A 21,002-nucleotide genomic window follows, 5' to 3' on the forward strand; every position below is an offset into this window, starting at 1 on the left:
TGTAGTCATCTACACTGGAACATTTGTGTAGTTTAATTCTGTAAAGTATATAATGGGAATGTTTTTTAGAAGATCTCATACTGGATTTCTTAAAGGCTACTCGTAGGGTCTTCTACATACCAATCTAAAAAGTCTTTATTCAGATGGATGGCACACTAATGCAGCAAGGAATATCTGTAAATAGATTGTATTTACTCAAATGCATTTAGTATACTTATTTTATTTATGTACACCTGAAGCATACAACTCTTGCAAAGTTCACTGTGGAGTGACCCCACTTAGTGCAGAATTAGGACCTCACACTCATATGCTAATTCTTACTCCTTCCACCGCACTATTTCATGAAAGGCCTGTTTTTTGGTGATTCGGTAGCAATAGACTGCTTCTTTAGTGCTAAATTATTTGCTCAGTTCAACCTACAGGTTTTCACTTGAGTCCAAATATATTTGCTTATTGGTGAATAATTGATAAAGCAATAATCTGGTTTTGTTGGACATTACACTGCATTGGAACATAATCCTTTTATGTAACGTATTCTCTGGTGTATCCTATAGCCCTTGGTTTGACATGGCTTTATCAATGCAATCTTAGTTTTAACTGGAAAACCAGATAACTGAAATATTTGTGTGAACTGTCTTTTACTACAAAAGCACAACCTATAAAACACTGAGATTGTTGGGTATTCCAATTTATTTTGAAATTATCAGCCTCTGTGTTTTTTGAAACTGTACATTGTTACCTGTTATCTATTTAAGTTGCTTTTTGACTGCTTTTGCACATATGCTGACTGTGCAGGGTCAGATTGCTGGGTCACACCGTTGCAAGCTCAATAGGCCCTCCATAATTTGTTCTCTGTCACAGGTTAGTATGAAGGCCTGGTAAATTTTTGTTTAATAATACATTGTGAATTATTTGTGACTCCCTGGCACACAAGGAGGGAAGCAGCGGTACATGCATGGTATTTGTTGGTTTTATTTTTCATTTACATGTGCCTGCTTTTTGTAGCAGCAATAAATGATATTTCTTGGATTTTAGCCAGCATGCAAGGGATAATTCTTTCCTGTGCTATGCTTATTTCATTTACTTATTGAACTTTAAACTAGGAATGTACATTTACAGAATTAGAGAAGTCAATGCAGAAACTGAATTAAACAGCAATAACCACATGCTAGGGATTGTGAAAAAAAATAGTCTACAGTAGAAAACTATTGAAAGAAAGCTCAAAATCTTACTGACAAGCCTCACATATGCTGTCTCTTAAATACCAGTCCCCATGAGAAAAACAGATGTTGTGTTGCAGCGGGATTTTCCCAGGATATGGAAGGCACTTGAGAGTTAGTGCATGACAACAGCTCTAATATATTTTGCCATCCTTTCAACTTGTCTAAATATTTCTAAATGGTTTATGCCCTTACACTGTACCTTGGCTCTTCCTTCTATTCTCCATTTATATCTTTTAACTGGTTCATCAGACCTTTGCTAAGATTTTAACAGTTTCATCTACAGTGAATCCAATTTGCTTTATATTTCCTGTCCTTATTGCAGATTATTATCAGAATCTGAGGATGCCTGGGCTATTTTTATATCTTTTCTTTTCCTTATGTTGCCAGACACAGTTTTGCAAAGTGCTGTAGTGCTAAGTGCTTCTTAACTACTGTATGTGCATGGATGTAAGCTTTTGTGTGTGGCAAGTAAATTGCAAACAGAGCTTTACAATTTTGCTCTGTGCAAGCAACAGGGGAGTCACCTCTTCTAACTATAATCTACTTACCTGGTCCTAAAGAAACCTAAAGCTAAATGGAGGAATTTTATAAAGTTTGCTGGGTAAAAAATAAAAATAATTAATTTGTTTAGTGGGGAAAAACAAAAGTGAAACTGAGACTATAGTGAATAAAAGGGCTTTGAAAAAATACAGTAACATAGAAACAATATAAAATTTAACAGAGAGACAGTCCTGTGTGTCTAAAGGAAGGGAAATTTTGGGGTTACAAAAAAAAAAGAGGTTCTCCACATTAGTAATTTTGACTATAAATGCTCATTAAATAAAATAAAAGTGGAAGTGAAGTTGGAAAACAGTTCATATTTGGTGGATGATAACAATGCATTAAATGATGGTAATGGAAGGGCTTCAGTCAATAAAGACATGCTCCCATTATCTCTTTCACTGTTTCAAGACTTTAGTAGACTGGATTTCAACTTGATAAAGAAACAACAGCTCTTGGATGGCCAGATTACCTTTTTAAAGAGACATTTAATGAAGGGACAAAGTGACCAAAACTTTATAAAATTTGTGACTTTTACAATAAAAAAAAATCTGGAAAAAATCAGACAGAAGGGTTTTTTCTATTATACTTTAAGTTTAATGGATTACATTTGCTTATGAATTTCCTCTTCACTTACGGTCTTTTTATTAAAATATAAAAATGTGATTTTTTACATTTTTTGATATTACATGTTTTGGCCCCAAACCTTCCAATTTTAGGAAAACACTTAACAACTTGAAAGAACTATGACTTCAGAACGCTTTGATTTAGATTAGTCATATTGTTGGAGCTAATGCTAATGCAGTCCCATAGTATCATTTCCTCATAGTCCCAGGATAATAGACAGTTGGTGTCACGTCAGAGGTCTTATGATCCAGGCTCAAAATAAGTTTATTCCAAAAAGCAATAATAGATTTAAAAAATCTGCCAAAATGAATAAATATGAGAATTATTTAAAAAGTAAAACTGAAAACATCACTGTACAAGAAAATTAAAAAAAATGCCATACAGGAAGCAACCTCTAAAAATGATTTAGAGGTAAATGTTGACACAACATTGTTATTGATTCAGAAATGTACACAAACATTTAAAAAGGCAAATAAAAAGTTAGGTTATATCACGAAAACTGTTGAATTTAAATCCAGGGATGTTACGCTGAACCTATATAATGTACTAGTAACACCGCATCTTGAGTATTGTGTGCAGTTCTGGTCACCACAGTACAGGAAAGACACAGCAGCACATAAAGCTGTGCAGAGGAGAGCAACCAAGGGCATCTCAGACTCAGAGAATTAAACTTGTTAGTCTTGAGCAGGGGAGACAGTGTGGGGACCTAATCCAGGTATTTAAAATCCTCAAAGGCATTGATAAAGTAGATCCAGAAACATTCTTCTGGCTTAAAGGGGAATCACATACTCAAGGACATCAGTGGAAATTAAGGAGAGGTGCATTTAAAACTGAAGCCAGAAAACACTTCTTTATACAAAGAGTTGTGGGACTCTGGAGCAAGCTACCAAGACATATAGCTGATGCAGAAACCTTGACATCCTTTAACAAGAATCTGGATGAGATATTAGGACAGCTTAGCTATTAGCTAAACAAACAGGGGGCGGCACGGTGGCGCAGTGGGTAGCGCTGCTGCCTCGCAGTTGGGAGATCTGGGGACCTGGGTTCGCTTCCCGGGTCCTCCCTGCGTGGAGTTTGCATGTTCTCCCCGTGTCTGCGTGGGTTTCCTCCGGGCGCTCCGGTTTCCTCCCACAGTCCAAAGACATGCAGGTTAGGTGGATTGGCGATTCTAAATTGGCCCTAGTGTGTGCTTGGTGTGTGGGTGTGTTTGTGTGTGTCCTGCGGTGGGTTGGCACCCTGCCCGGGATTGTTTCCTGCCTTGTGCCCTATGTTGGCTGGGATTGGCTCCAGCAGACCCCCGTGACCCTGTGTTCGGATTCAGCGGGTTGGAAAATGGATGGATGGATAAACAAACAGGCTAGATGGACTGAATTGTCTCCTCTCATTTGTCAAATTTCTTATGCTCTTAGGATAATGGATTCAAGTCCCTGCAGAGTCTTCTTCACTGTTTGCCTGTATGCTTTTCTTGTAGTACTCCAGTGTTCCTCATGCTTCCCTAGATTGGGTAAGTGGGTTTACTTATGACTCTAAACTGCCCTGGTATGAGTGAGTATGGATGTGTGAACAGGCATCTGTTCCCAGACTGATTACTACCTATTAATGAATGCAAATTTACTCAACAGGCCCATTAAATTTGGTAAGCACTAATTTCATATGTGCACAAAGTGTTATCATAATAACATGTAATAATGATTAATATATTCATTTTTTGTGAGTTTAAAACATTGCTCAAGTCTGCAAAATCCATATTTTTGGAAACCGGAAGCATTGCTGCTTTGAAATTAACATATCTGATACTTTTTAAGGTTCTTTTTACTTTCTTGTATATGAAGTACAGGCAAAGTATTGTAATCATTCAAAAATTTGATCTCAAGATTTTGATGAATCTTGATGTTTTAGACCTCCCTGAGTTCAATTTACTTTCTCGTAGAGAAAGTATTCTAATCATTCAAAAATTCGATTTCAAGATTTTCATTAATCTGGACATTTTAGACCTCTCTGAGTCCAATAATATCAGTTTTTGGAATTAAGTCTGTGTGTCTGTTTGTGTGTGTGTATGTGTGCATGTAAAAACAATAACGCGAGAATGCTTTAAGTTAGGTCAACCAAATTTTGCATACAAGTATTAGGAACAAAATGTAGATTTCTACCAACTTTTCAGCTATTTCCGCTAAGTGTTACTTTTTTATTCATGCAGCTGCAGAGTCTGATTTATTCATCTTTACTTTTATAATAATTGTTCAATATATTATTATGATTTGATTTGTTGTTATTGATAGTTCTTTAATATACATAATATAAAAATATAATCAGTCTTGTGGTTTACTCCTCAAATATCCATCCCCATATCTGAGTATATGAGAAAGTCTAGGGGAGACAACTCCCAATTTTTATGTTTGGATTACAGTCCAATTAGTTGGGTTAAATAACAGCATAACTCAACTGTGAAAAAGTAACCTTATTTTGAAAAACAACAAGGGTATCTTTTAAGCCACAGCTTTTTTTTATTTTGTTATTTTCTGGAATGCATTTATTTTGACATGATTCAGCATATACCTGAAATAACACCATCTGTCACAGTGTATATAGTACGAATACTTTTGTTTCTTCAGTTCCTATTTTCTAGGTTTTTGATGGTTATTTTCTGCTCGACAGATTATATCTTTGTTTTGAGTATATCTGTATTTTCAAAATCTATTTCAGAAGTAGCTGTACTCCAAGCACTAATTTTTTACTTAGAAAAGACAAAATGTGTGCATGCATTACCCCTCATTTTTATTTAGGTCTGAACTTTCTTGTGTACTGTATCTTCGTTCTGTTTTCCTGCCATGTACTCTAGGTTACAGGTTTGCATTCTTCATCCTTGCCTTCCAATTTTTGTCTCATTTCCCTGTAGATACAATAAAGAAATTGTTTCTGGTGAAATCAGCTGCTGGAAGCGGTGTTGGTGAGGCCAATTGGGGGTGCTTACCTTGTGGTCTGAATGTGGATCCCAATGCCCCATTGCAGTGACTGAGACACCGTGCTGTTAAAATGGTACCATCCTTCTACGAGATGTAAAATCGAGGTCCTGACTCTCTGTGGTCATAAAAGATTCCTGGGCATTTTTCAAAAAGAGTAGAGTATATCATAATGTCTTATTTAAATTGTCCACCATCAGACACTCCCTGTGTCTAACTGGCTATCTGTCTCACCCCTTCACCACCTAACAGCTAATGTGTTGTGAGTGTACTTGCACAAAATTGGTGCCATCGCGTTATCCAGGTGGATGGATACCCACTCACTACGTAAACCACTTTGAGTAGTGTGAAAACCACTATATAAATGTAAATAATAATAATAATTATTATGTTATGAAACTGTAGTCCCAGAGAAAAAATAAACACAGACACAGGTATTAGGGAAGGGATTTGTTAGGGACTCATAATGCTTGTGTTATTGAATAATACTTGCTTTTTTTAAAATGGTTTGCTGTATATTAAGTGTTGTGATTTGATTCTGTAATATATTACAATTTATTCCTTTTTAGTTTCTCTGTATTTCATGCTTCCTTATTTCATGTGTGGCAAAAGTATAGTTTTCATGAGAAAAACAACTTTAGGATAAAAAAAAAATTATATCATTAGGATATGTACTAAACATTTTGGAAAGATGCATGATTGTGTGTCCATGGTACACATTTTGTGGGCATTGTTGAGAATTAAAGGATCAATTCTTTTTCAGTTTTCTGAACCACTTTTCACTCTTTTGAGTAAATTCCACATATTCAGCTTCAAGCTTTTAAAGTTCCCATTTTTTAAACCCAAATACCAAAAGCAACCAAACCACGTTAACTTGTGACTTTAAAAGAAAGATTTTTGTGAATTTTGAGTTCATTCCAAAGCACAAAGTTTGAGAGTTTTGCATATATTTTGGTAAATTCACACTTTATACTGTAGTCATGATATAAATATGGAGAAAGTCAATTCCCCATTTTAGATTTTTTAATTTGATTAAAGACAAAGGTGGAGCATACATGCCTATAGGCAAACATGTCAATTTATTACACCCAGGCAGAGAAAACATTGATTCAATCCATGCCACTTAATATGTTTTAATTGTGGAAATTGGATTTCAAGTATCTTAGTATTCACTTCAGTAAGTATGGAGATATTTATCTACAGTACATACAAACAGGTTAGTGCCTAATCTGGTAAGTCCCTGTGAAATGAGTGCTCATTTTTATAGTAAGGCTTTCAGGGAATATTGTCTGAATATTCTGTATACAATAACATTTTAGAATTCTTTGGGCTACAGTCTATACATGTATGTTGGCATGAGATAACCATTAATATTGCATTTTTTTAATAAATTACTAAACTTTTATGAATTAGAAGACATGTTGAACATTTTCCAAGTTAATCATGGGTGAAAACAAATCCAATGATATATCAGATCTGCTTTGTTTTTTAAGGTCCTTAGGGCTTCTTTTCTTTTGCTTGTAGAGTTTCCTTGCAGCTCATGCAAAGATGATCATTAGCTAATCAGGATGGGAGCAAAGCCCCTCAGGGAGTTTATAAATGTGTGAATGTGTGAGGCAGTTTCAGATAAAGCGTCTTGCTTCAATGCATTATCTTTAATTACAATATTTTTTTAATTCTAAATTCAGGAAAAAAATAGCCTTCAAGGGCTCTTGTCATCTGTGGTTGAAGAGACTAGGTTGTACTTTGCAGGAGTACTTATTGTAAAATGGCAAAGCTTTTAAATAGCATGCTTTACATTAAGTTAGTTCTTCGCTGTTCCACTGCAAAAACCAACATGAACTCAAGCGCAGAGTGTGAATGTGGACAATGTATTTGATATAGGATCCACTACAGCAGTGCTGTCTGACTGTTGGAATTAGGAAAAGAAATTAACTTAGATACTTTATTAATCCCAAGGGGAAACTCACATACTGCAGCAGCAGCATACTGATAAAGAACAATATTAAATTAAAGAGTGATAACAATGCTGATAACAATGCAGGTATACAGACAGACAATAACTTTGTATAATTTTAACGTTTACCCCCTCCCCGGTGGAATTGAAGAGTCGCATAGTGTGGGGGAGGAACGATCTCCTCAGTCTGTCAGTGGAGCAGGACATTGACAGCAGTGTGTCGCTGAAGCTGCTCCTCTGTCTGGAGATGATACTGTTTAGTGGATGCAGTGGATTCTCCATTATTGACAGGAGCCTGCTCAGTGCTCAGCTCCATGCCTACAATAGAGCCTGCCTTCCTCACCAGTTTGTCCAGGTGTGAGGCGTCCCTCTTCTTTATGCTGCTTCCCCAGCACACCACTGCGTAGAAGAGGGCGCTCGCCACAACCGTCTGACAGAACATCTGCAGCATCTTATTGCAGATGTTGAAGGATGCCAGCCTTCTAAGGAAGTATAGTCGGCTCTGTCCTTTCTTTCACAGAGCATCAGTATTGGCAGTCCAGTCCAATTTATCATCCAGCTGCACTCCCAGGTATTTATAGGTTTGCACCCTCTGCACACAGTCACCTCTGATGATCACAGGGTCCATGAGGGGCCTGGGCCTCCTAAAATCCACCACCAGCTCCTTGGTTTTGCTGGTGTTCAGTTGTAGGTGGTTTGAGTTGCACCATTTAACAAAGTCCTTGATTAAGTTCCTATACTCCTCTTCCTGCCCACGATAGCAGTGTCGTCAGCGAACTTTTGCACGTGGCAGGACTCCGAGTTGTATTGGAAGTCCGATGTATATAGGCTGAACAGGACCGGAAAAAGTACAGTCCCCTGCGGCGCTCCTGTGTTGCTGACCACAATGTCAGACCTACAGTTCCCGAGACGCACATACTGAGGTCTGTCTATAAGATAGTCCACTATCCAAGCCACCAGGTATGAATCTACTCCCATCTCTGTCAGCTTGTCCCTAAGGAGCATAGGTTGGATGGTGTTGAAGGCGCTAGAGAAGTCTAGAAACATTATTCTTACAGCACCACTGCCTCTGTCCAAGTGGGAGAGTGATCGGTGTAGCATGTAGATGATGGCATCCTCCGCTCCCACCTTCTCCTGATATGCGAATTGCAGAGGGTCGAGGGCGTGGTGGATCTGTGGCCTTAGGTGGTGAAGCAGCAGCCGCTCCATGGTCTTCATCACATGTGACGTCAGAGCGACAGGCCGGAAGTTGTTCAGCTCACTAGGACGTGATATCTTTGGGACGGGGGTGATGCAAGATGTTTTCCAAAGCCTCGGGACTCTCCCCTGTTCCAGGCTCAAGTTGAAGATGCACTGTAGAGGACTCCCCAGCTCCAACGCACAGGCCTTCAGCAGTCGTGGTGATACTCCATCTGGACCCACTGCTTTGCTGGCACAAAGTCTCCTCAGCTCTCTGCTCACCTGCATTGCTGTAATTGTGGGTTGGGGAAAACTCTCTCCTATGCTGGTATCAGCAGAAGGATGGTTGGAGGGTGCAGTACTCTGAGGTAAGAGTGGGTTAGGGTGGTCAAACCACTTAAAAAAGTTGTTCATCTGGTTTGCTCTCTCCACATCTCTCTCGATGGTGGCACCCCGCTTCGAGCTGCAGCCAGTGATGATCTTCATCCCATCCCACACTTCCTTCATGCTGTTGTTCTACAACTTCGGCTCCAGCTTTCTCCTGTACTGCTCCTTCGCTGCCCTGAGCTGGACTCGGAGTTCCTTCTGCACGCGCTTGAGCTCATGCTGATCACTGCCTTTAAAAGCCCTTTTCTTCTGGTTCAAAAGGCCCTTGATGTCACTTGTAATCCATGGCTTGTTGTTAGCATAGCAGCGTACTGTTCTTACTAGAACTACAATGTCCATACAGAAGTTGATTTAGTCAGTAGTGCAGTCAACAACTTCCTCAATGTTCTCACTATGTGACCCCTGCAGGATATCCCAGTCCGTAGTTCCAACAGCAGTCTCTCAGAGCCTGCTCTGCCTCAGGGGACCACTTCCTGAATGAACGTGTGGTTGTAGGTAGGACCCTCACTCTTGGTTTGTAGTGAGGCTGAAGCAGAACCAGGTTATGATCTGCTTTCCCAAGCGCAGGCAGCGGGGTGGTGTTGTATGCGTCTTTAACGTTTGCATACAGTAAGTCAATAGTCATATTTCGCTGGGTGTTACAATCCACATACTGGGAGAAGGCAGGTAATGTTTTATCCAGCGTCACATGGTTAAAGTGTCCAGCAATTAGCACAAGTGCTGCATTTGCAGTTTAGCAACAGCTGAGTGGATGATGTCACTCGCTATCTCCACATCTGCCCGACTTGCCAAAGTTTGTGTATTGCAGTACATTTTTATGATTTTTAATTGGTATTGTGTTGCATTTTTTGACTGCAGGTGCCACCGTTTTGTGGTTTCTGTTGTCAGCAATGGCACCTCTGTTTCCACCATTTGGTTTGCAGGAATGTAGCTAATTGCACTTGGCGTATATAACAGGCCCATAACCATTACTATGGCAATCGGAAGGTTGCCGGTTCGAATCTTGCAAATGCCGAAAGGGACTCTGCACTGTTGGGCCCTTGAGCAAGGCCCTTAACCTGCAATTGCTGAGCGCTTTGAGTAGTGAGAAAAGCGCTATATAAATGCAAAGAATTATTATTATTAATATTATTACTACATTTCAAAGTTCCTGGATTGCTGTTAAAAAACTCTTGCATGCTTTCTTTATTCAGAAATATATTAAGGCTACAAAAGTTTGCATATCATTTGTTACTGTATTTTGTATTTCAGTCTCTGGCTTCTGATTCTGACCTTTGCCTGTTTTGAGCATGTTTTCCTGTCATCTATTGGTGTTTTGTTTTGCAATCTACAATTACTGCCCAGGCAGAACAGTTATGGCCCCCTGAATTGGGTAGAGGTGAAATGTTAAATGTTAATTTTTCTTTAACAAGTAATTTCTTGTATACCTTGTAATTTTGATTGATTTGTATTTGGCTAGTTGCAGTGTGATTCAAAGTTTAATAAAATTTTAATAAAAAGTATTTAATGTATGTACTTGCATGATGACTGGTTTATCTATGGATAAGTTGATACTTTATTGAGGATATCGAAGGGATTCAGCAGCCTACATGTATTAACAGAGGCCAGACTTTCAGACCGGTGGAAAATATGCATAAATGTCCTACCAACACCAAGGAACTGAGCCACCTCAGGAAATGATGCCCCTATAATTATAATGCCAAATATATGCCCTTGTATCTGGCACATATATTCCCCAGGTCTGTATTGTATGTAACCCCAGGCAATTATTCATCTGGACCACCTCAACCTTTTCTCTCTGGATACAGACCACTATTACATACTGTAAGAACAGAACACAAATGCAATCATTTATGATAGTAACATAATATAAAATAGCTGAAAATTGTAACTGTATAGCAACACACACACTATGCATGAACATAAGACAACTTAAAATAAAACTATGCTTATCATAGTTCATTAATTCATTTCATGGTTGAAGATACGGACTACCAATCATTTCAACCACTTCTACAATTTTAAATTTCTTAACTACCAGATAGGGTGAGCTGATGACCTTTGATCTTTTTTTATTCAGTGTTGTCATGTACACGGGTTTCCTGCCAAATCTGCCTATTTTTAATTGTCGCTCGCAGAAAAAATAGGGGTTTTTATGGGTTGTGCTTTTTTGGGTTACTTTTCTAAAAACAACAAAGTATTTTGGGTTATTTTTAACCCCCACCCCCTTTGCATTATTACCATGTTTTTCATCCTTCCCCTTCTATTCACACTTGTATATGAACTTTGTCATTGTAAAATCTCTGAGTTGTGCAATGGTATATACCCTTTCGATCACTCTCAGATATCTCCAAGGGAGACCTCCCTTCCTCCAGTCTTTGATGAAATGTACCTAATCCTCTTGTTGTTGACACCTCCTGCTGCTTTCCGGTGTGTCACTTTATCTACATCTGGTATTAGTCATTTTTGTGGGACAAATTCTGTGTTTTTAAGCTGTCCTTGGGCTATAACTCCACCCCAAAATGATAAATCTTTATGTGCTACTTACCCCATGCTGTTTGCAGTAATGGCAAAGCATTTTTTTAAATTTCATGCTTTCACAGAGAACAGAGATAACAAAGTTTCTGAAGCAATGGTCTTCAATGGGGCTAAACGCTAAACAAGCAGCAAACAATGTTAACTCTTTCAGGGCTGATGTCGACTTTTGTCAAAATTCAGGGGTAGAGGATGGTAATCAGCTGCAAACTGCAACAAAACTCGCCATTACATTTTAGTTTGACTCTTTGCTAGAAGGAAAGTTACATAGCTTTGTTGATTTAACCTCGATTCCCTCCCCGTGACTGAGTAGCGAAGAGCAAACATCCTCTAAAATGGCACCGACATCTGGCGAGAGACCAAAGCAAATGTGCAAAGCAAAATACTCCATGGACGTTTTACGTAATTTCATTGAATAGGACTCTGACTTGTTGGACTCCGAGTTTGATGCAAGTGATCTAGAGATGGATATTGAAAATGAAAGTGAGGTACCAGCATCATCTGATGCAGCAGCATTCGCCTGGGAGGACCACCACCTATGATGGCAAGAGGTACATACTGTGTCACACCGCCACCCACCTGTTGTGTGAAGACAGCCAGGCTGCCTGCCCACCGTGTATTCCTGCTGACTATTGAGGTGCCCCCACGCAACCACTGCCACCAGAGATGCCAAGCATGTACCAACAGCAGCTACGGCACATAGCAAAAGACATTTTCTTTTGATTTATGTGTGAAACCATTGCTTTGTGTACTTTTCAGAAAACTGAGTTTTTTGAAAAAAATATTCAGCCCTCAAAGAGTTAAGATGTCCATGAAGAAAATCTCAAGTTACTTACTGTATGTCATTTAATCCACATCAGTTATCCAGTTATATGCTTATAATGTTAAAAACATGCATTTTTTCTAAAGTATTGTTAAATAAATACTGTACTTCTTTAAAATCAAAGTAGTACATGTGAATTGAAAAAACAGGATTCTTGACTAATGAATAAGGCAGTAGCTTGGTCTTCATTTCAAAATCTTGTACAAAGCAGAACAGACCAAATATAATGTATTTATGAGTCGTGGTGAGTCGCACTATGCAGGTGTTGTCTACTTGAGTTGTGTGTAACAGTTTATAGGTTTTACCTTAGTATAAGTATTAACAAGGGGTGCTAACCTTAAGGGGATGAAAGATGGTGTTGATGAGAGCTGTGAAGAAAGAAATTGCAGGGCAGTTGTGTACGTCCAAGAAAGCAAGAGTGAAAGTGCTGAAGTGCTTCACAACTTGTTCCAGCCTTAATGGGAGGGGGTATCACTGCATTAGGTTCCAAGCCGCAATGGAGTTAAGGTATGTTAGGTAATTGGAAGGGGCTGGGTTAGGTGTCTATCAGGACTAGAAAACGATATTCCCAGGGCATATAAAAATGAAAAGATGGACGTCAGAGGTCATCTTCATTTTGTAGCATTGAGTCTGTTGCTAGTGGAGTGTGCACCACAGTACTCCTGAACAGCCTGAACAAGGATAAGAGGGCAAGTATAGTATGTTACTCTTGAATTATCACCTAGATCCCTGAGAAGTGGGGATAATGTAGTGAGCAAGGACATTGGTGTAATTTAATTGATTTTTCAAGAGAAGTCCTTCCCTTGAATAGCCTGTGAAGAGGGAGAAAAGAAAAGGACTGGGAGTACCGTCAGGTTTGTTTTTGATTTGGAGAGTCCTTGGTTCCCTTCGAGCAGCTTTAAGAAGGGTAAAGGGGGGAGGATGGGTTTCACTGTGTTTATGTCTGCTATAAATGTTATTTCTTTATTTTTATCATATTTATTTTTTCATATAGGAACTGTGGTTTTGATGTACTTGCTAGTGTGATTTTTTCATAGTACTCACTTCAGCTTTTGATACTTTTGATATTCATTGATATCACCTGTTTTTAATAAAGAACTGTCTCTTATTGAACTATCTTTCCTGTGACTCTCTTGCACATCTGGGTTTATCCTATTAGATGCCCTCTGGTTAAGCCGTTGCAAGGTATGTGGTGGTTAAGGGGCATTATATTTGTGTACACATGGACATGTGTATATGCATTCCAAACATACATTTACACTTTTTACATTATTAAAGACTATGCCTATCACAAAGATTCTTTATTGCAACTGATTCTAATAAATAATCTTAAGAATGAAGTAGTCATGTGGTGTGCTGGCACCCTGCCCGGGATTGGTTCCTGCCTTGCACCCTGTGTTGGCTGGGACTGACTCCATCAGACCCCCGTGACCCTGTGTTGGGATTAAATGGGTTGGATAATGGATGGATGGATGAAGTAGTCATTAAACTTAGTTTGTGAAAAGATGTGTAATTTTGACAAAAAAAAAACTTCTTGCACATCAACAACACGGTGATTAGTTTTTGTCTATCCTCAGTGTGTTATACTTAATACCCTGAAAGTTTGAAGTATATCTATAACCTTTACATCATTTATTCAGATTAATTTAACAATTGTTTGGAATAGGGCCCCTTGCATTTATTCACAAAAATAACCCAGACAAACAAACACACAAGCATTGGTGGTAACTGACATTAATAGAACGTATCACACACTAAGGATTTATAAAGAACCTTAGTTTTATTATTGAAACCTATTTTTTCAATATCTCAGCACATCAGGTAACACAATTTGTATAAACGGCATTATGTAATTGTCTATTGTACTGTAACACCTTTGTGTCACTTATAGATGGAGGAAGAAGCCTTGTGAATAATTTAATATAAAGTAGATGTCTCTTTCTCCTAAAGCTAATGTCATTTTCCCTTGGATATATCTATTTAGACAATGTTACCTTTCTAAACTGGTATGACCTTCAAAAAAATGAAAGCTGTATTATTTCTCAAACAAGTGTTCAAATTATTAAGACATAATGGGGCGTATGTCTACACAGTAATCCCAAGAGAGTACCAAGTGCCTTTGACCCGCAGTTATTTGGATGAGTAAGACAGTTCTTTTAAAAATGGTACAGAAATAAGTTCTCCTTGTTTCTGCTGAGCTTACAGTTTTGGGTATGCATTGTAGTTGTAACAGAGCTGTGTGAATCAAACTGAAACTGACAGGTGCCATTGTTTTCTTTTTTTATGTGTGTTTTATTATTCCCTGTACTTTCAAGGACATTTAGTATCTGCCAAGAACTAAGTAAGAATTTATTTTCTTCTATGTTAACATTTTTCCTTGAAGCCATGATTTGAGAGCTATTAATTAAAGAATTGCAGATGAAATGCAGGTTACCTGTTGTTTTCATAATAGGTTGCCATTACATTTTTATGGTATCGTGGCAGTTTGACATAATCCCTTTGAACTCTGTGCTTGATCACAACCAGTGGTAGGTTACTAAAATCATGCAAGTCAGTCTCTCTCATTTACTTCTATTAACATAATAGCCTGCTAAATTTAAAAATGATGCTGCCTTTCAACTGTTTAAATAGCTCTGGTTGTGCATTTTTGATCACCCAACTGCTGCATACTATATGCTACAAAAGAGTTAACTCTTGGACTAATGTAGTAATTGTGATTCGTGATTGAGAAAAGGACATGTTCATGTTTGTATCTATCTATTTTCAGCATCTATGGCTATGGTGATGTATGTGTCCAAATGTTCAGCATAAAGCTCCAAAACATTTAAATGGTAAGTAAAGTTTATCATATGGTACACAATAAACCTCTCCTTGACATTATTTTAAAGGAAATTTTAATTATTGGATAGAGTTCAACATAAAGAATTTTTGTCCATTTTACTGAAACACTGTTGCTGTGCCACTAGCAAATTTAGTTGTCAGTATTTACTGTGTGCTGTTACTACTTTTGTAACAATAGGTGTTTTCTTTTAGAAATGACCAGTCATTCATAGTGTGTGTTCTGGTTAATGCGGGTTTTTTTCTGCATCCACTTTTTGACCTGATTTATCCAGGCTAGGGCTTCAATACATCTAGCGTATACTTGAACACTCCCAGACATGTCTTTAAGTCTTTTAAGTATTTTAAAACAGATTAGATATGCAACTGTAGGACCTGAGCTGATTTATTTGTTGTATATCACATAGGCATCTTAATTATTACTTATGGTTTTCTTCAGTAAATAGAAAAAAACATAAAATAAAAAGGTAATTAAAATAATATTTAATTGGTAAATTGATTTAATTGCTATTCATGATGAAAATAATAATCTTTTTTCCTAGACCATTGACTGTAAGTCAGGAATCATCCCAGGATAGGAAGCAGTCCACTGCATGACCCAATCTTGCACACACCCACATCCATACTCAGCCGGTGCTGAATCTAGTCAATGAGAGTCTTTGCTAGACTCAGTGAGTACATGAACGCACTATCCATCTTTTATGTCAATTCATTTTGATTTTAATCATGTGGTCAACACAAACCAGAGTATTTTTGAGATTTGGTATACTTTGCAAAAGAGTCAGGCACCCCCTTCTGCAAATGTACACATTAGAACTACTTCAACACCATCAAACATTCTGATTGAATTTACATTTACAATAACATTGTAAGTTCTGGTTGTCATTTTGCGCCGTTGTAAATGCAAACTTAGATACATGATCTGATAATCAGCTCTTCTGACATTTCGAGTTTGCCATACTCCTTTTTAATTTGATTTCAAAAAATTTTTAAGTCTGTTTTACCTGTATACTTCACATGTTAAATTCTATTGTATTTTTGAGCATTTTCCAACGTTTTTCCTTGTAGAGTACAGCTTACAGTTTCCACCCCAAAAAGAATGAAGATAAGGTAAGAAAAAGATATAGCAAGCATGCTAAAGATACTAGTGATTTATTTAACAAATACATAATCCAAATCCAGAATCCAAGAAATAGTGGTGATACACAGAGTAGCAAACATGCTACAATAGTCAAATCTCATTCTGTTTTTTGTGATTTGTTTTTGCAGCATTGCTGAAAAATGTTAATCTTGTTGCATTACAGCATCTAGATGCTGTTTCCTTTTCCAGATATGCTGGCACATCGTTCCAGTCTCTTGATGTCTCATAGCTTTCGTCCTGGGAAACTGAAAATAACAGAGAATGGCCTGTCACAGGTTCTCCATTTTCATGGAGTGAGTCTGGGAGGGTCACTTCAACTCTTTTCGGTGACCTGGGCACTTCGATGGTACCTATCTCTATAGAGTCTTGACTGAAGAGGCCTTTCAATGTCTAGCCTGAAACGTACTCCTCCTTACCGTACTGATCCAAAACTCTGGGTTGGTACAATGGCCATCTGTCCTACATATATTGTACGCTCTTGTACGCCGACCATGGATAGTTTGTACATTTGTCACTTTCCCGCACCAGGCCTTCTGCGTGGATTTTTGGTCCATCACTGGGGAAAGGTGGGGTGTCAGTGGTGTGGGATTACTGGTCTGGGTTTTGGCCACAATAAATGTGTTTTTACAGGTTCTTGCAAAGCTGATGTTCAAGAAATCCTTCTGACTATGCCAATTATGACTACATGGGGGTGCTAGACAGTCCCAAATCATTGACATAGTAAAACACAACACATTGAAAGAATATAATAAAGGCTTTTATCCTTCCAAAGCACTTCTTCCCAATTGTCCCAGTAATAAGCCACAATTATACAATAGATAAACGCAATAAACTGCTAATTCTTTCCTCCTTTCGTCCTCCAGCAGAGTGTTGCCTACTTCCTCCCAACCCTGACTCCAAGAGCTTTGGAAGCTGGCACCTTTTAAGGTGAACCTGGGAGTACTTCCAATGACATCATGTGGCCAGTTGGAAGCACTTCCAGGGTACAAGAAAGCCAGGGATATCCTCCTCTGGTAGTGCCCTCTTCCGTCCCCTTCCGGATTGAACACTGGCCATTGTGCCACCAGATCATGCTGTCTCAAAAAATGAAAATCATAGAGGACATTCTGGAAACACAACAATCACTTCACAATACGACAACACCAAACAACCTACAAAATGGAAAAGATGTGAATCATATTTTGTGTGCAAAACACATCTTTGAAAACACTGGAAAAATACTTAAAAAACACCCAAAAACTGCCTTAAAAACACTCCAGAAATGCTTGAAAATTCTTGCAACATGACATTTAAAAGCTTGAAATTTACAATACTGAAGTGTGAATGGGCACTAAGTAAAATATTTCATGGACAAAGTATTTCATGAGAAATCTTGGTGGCATTTAATTAGATAGTAAAACAATAATAAACAAGTCAAGATGAATGTTGTAGTTTTATAAAGAAAGGTATCTGATATCAACGTGAGCATGTTTGAGTAAAGCTGACTCACAAGGCTGTGTTGTGTTGTATCTCCTAAGACAGGATGTTTTCATAAATGAACATATATTTGAAATGCATGGCAACAGCGCAACATCCATGTGAATGTGTCAAGGCCATCTAAGATATTCTTCTTCTTCCTTCAAAATGCTGCTATCACGCTGTCTCTGTATGATTAACTTAAGGAATCCTAAGTTAAGAATACAATTGAAAAAGTAAGTTCTGTAAAACATATACTGTATAGCTCCCTTTCATTAAGGCTGTTCTTGTACTCAAAGTAAACAAAATAATGTTTAAAAATAATTAAGCACTGCAAGCCCTCTGGCCATCCTATTTATTTATTAAGTGAACATTTATTTGCATTTTTAATGGGTGATTAGAAAGGAAGTTCTGGACAATATCCCATGTACAAGTTTAAGAACTATATTGACTTACAGTGTTGGTATTGTATTAATACTTTTGAAACCAATAAAATTAATTTATAAAGATGTTTTTCCTCCTGATTTCTGTATTGTTTTGTGAAAGGAAAATCTGCAGTCATTGACAGGGCTAAGCATGTGTGGACTAATGTATGTTCTATTTATCACTGCTGTTTTTCTCCATTCTATGAAATTTATTTGGTTTATTTTCTACTAAATTTGTTTTTTCTCTGTCGCAATGTTTGTAATTAAGTCTTTTAAACAGTTTTAAAAAGTCTGACCATGTCACAGATTAGTTGTCCACCACTACTTGGATAGCTCCTTGCATTCATTTATTGTGCGTATAACACCATGGACCTTTCCTTTTATATGTTATAACATATTTTTCAGATACCTGTATGGCAAGCATGAGGTACAACAAAGAAAATGTGAAATGTATCTTACACTGATCACAGAACTAGAGATATAAGTCTAAAGTCACCCTTAGGCAGAATGTCCATTGCAGAGCATATTCAAGCACACACTCACATAGGGCCTGTTTAGTGTCAGAATTAACTTATTTTGAAGTGAGGATATAAATACAAATAACTGGGAAATTTATAATGTAAACATACAGTTTTAACAGAAAATGTAAATATGAAGAAGTAAAATAGTGGCAGGAGACTGGGCCCATTTTACTGCCAAGTACTTGAGTTATGAGGTTCGCAATATTTCATTTATAGTACTATAAAGAGTCTCATAATCTTAGGCTTTGTAAGATACAATATACAGTGTTAAATTTCACTGCGTATATGTATTAAGTTGCTTGCTATTTTTCTTTTTCCATATTTCAAAACATATTAATATTGTGCTTTCAAACCTCTTTGGTTTACCTTGAAATACGACTTGAAACTTACAAATACATCTGCACATCCTAAATTCCATGTGTACTACTACAATGCTTAGTTATAAAGAGTTGAGTGTGGATCCTTCCTTTTTAATAGGAAATTGATTGGGTACAATGTACACTAAATTGCTTTATTTTATATATTTGTTTTTATTTTGATGTTATTGTATGCTAAAGACTGAACCTGAACCCTGGGCAGGAAATAAAAGTACAGAGAGAGAAGTATGTTCCATATGGTTTAGGTTATCAGTGGGGCTCTTCAGGTAATGTAGAGATAATTTCAAAAGTTGATTCAATCATTCTTCATTTACGTTAATTAAATACAGGAGGTTGATATTTTTAAGTTTTTTTATTACCTAAAGGAAATGTTGAGGAAGCAGCAAAAATACTTCAAAAGACCTGAACAGTCTTATAACTATGCAAATATTACAAAAATGAAATTCAGTTTAAAGAGCTCTATAATGCAACACTATATTATAAGGAGCATGTTAATTATAAAGACAAAATATATAACACTGCTTTACATAAGAAACAAGATTTTTATCATCCAGTTAATGTTTGCAAGCAATTAAATACACTAATAAAATGTTAGACTAATCTGAATACTAAACATGCAATGCTATGCTGGAATTTTATCATATTCTGATCCATGGGTGCTGCCAGGGGATGCTACAGGGAAGTGATTCCAATGGGCTATGCCCTGGAGCCAAAAGTACTCCCATTTCTAAGATAAAAGGATCTGCTCAACTGCATCCAGGTGAGTCAGAGTCGAGTGTGGGAGGTATGGTGGAGAAGAAACAGAGAGAAGAAGAATTGTGTTATGTTTTGCCTACAAAGAAAACTTTTGTAAAGTATTTTGTACAAATAAATATTTTATTAAAACCGGGAATTGTGTCTGTGAGGATGTGTCTGAGGTTTGGTGTGCTGCAATGTCTCCTGGTGGTCATAGCACACAGGTCAAGAATGTAAACAATTCCTTTCATTTATTTTAAGACATATGGTTATTCACATTAAAAAAATAGCCTGTTTCATTAAGAAAAGTAATTCTGAAAAACTTTGTATATTTAACTGTTTTTTTCAATTGCTAAGAGACATTCTGCAATACTGAAGTCACTGTCTCAAAACTCTGCACACAGTATGCAACACCAACACACAGCTAGGCCAAACAGTTAATCTCCCCACCAAAATGCACTATAGCCACCAAAACATTAGCACTGCATGTCTTTCTTGAAGAACACTACATCATACATTAAAAAATGGCCTACAAAACACTAACAACAGAGAACATTACATAAAATATAGTATGGATCTTCATTAAAGGATGTCACAAACATCGTAGTACAAAACAGAACACTTTATCAATGTATAAAATGTCCAGGAATGAACAAACTCTGATTCTGAGGCTAGGGATTTGCACTGGCAATCAGAAGGTTGCCAGTTTGAATCCCGTAAATGCCAAAAGTGACTCTACTTCATTGGGCCCTTGAGCAAGGCCCTTAACCTGCAATTGCTCCGTCCTGGTTATGACGTTAATCTGCATCCAGCCCTGCATGTAGGCCATCCAACCTGCAGGGAAAAACCTGGGGGTTGGTGGCAGAATTGGCACTACAGTCACCATAAAAAACCTCACACTGTTCCACTCCATCTGAACTAGTGTGGTACTGAGGTGTCACCCATTGCATGGCTGCATTTGGGTCCTAATCTGGGATCCTGAGGTGGTTTGTCATGTGGTGGGTGTGGCAATGCACTGTATCAGCGCATGTTCCTAATCTCTCTCTGACTGTGGTCTACTGTAATCACAGATATTCATTTGTAATGAAAAAAAAATCTAGAAAAAACACAAAAATGTAAGTGTATATATATATATATATATATATATATATATATGAATATATACATATATATATATATATATATATATATATATATATATATATATATATATATATATATATATATATATATAAATATATACATATATACATATATATATATATAAATATATACATAT

This window comes from Erpetoichthys calabaricus, chromosome 10 (genome assembly GCF_900747795.2).
Source record: "Erpetoichthys calabaricus chromosome 10, fErpCal1.3, whole genome shotgun sequence".
Taxonomy (NCBI): domain Eukaryota; kingdom Metazoa; phylum Chordata; class Cladistia; order Polypteriformes; family Polypteridae; genus Erpetoichthys; species Erpetoichthys calabaricus.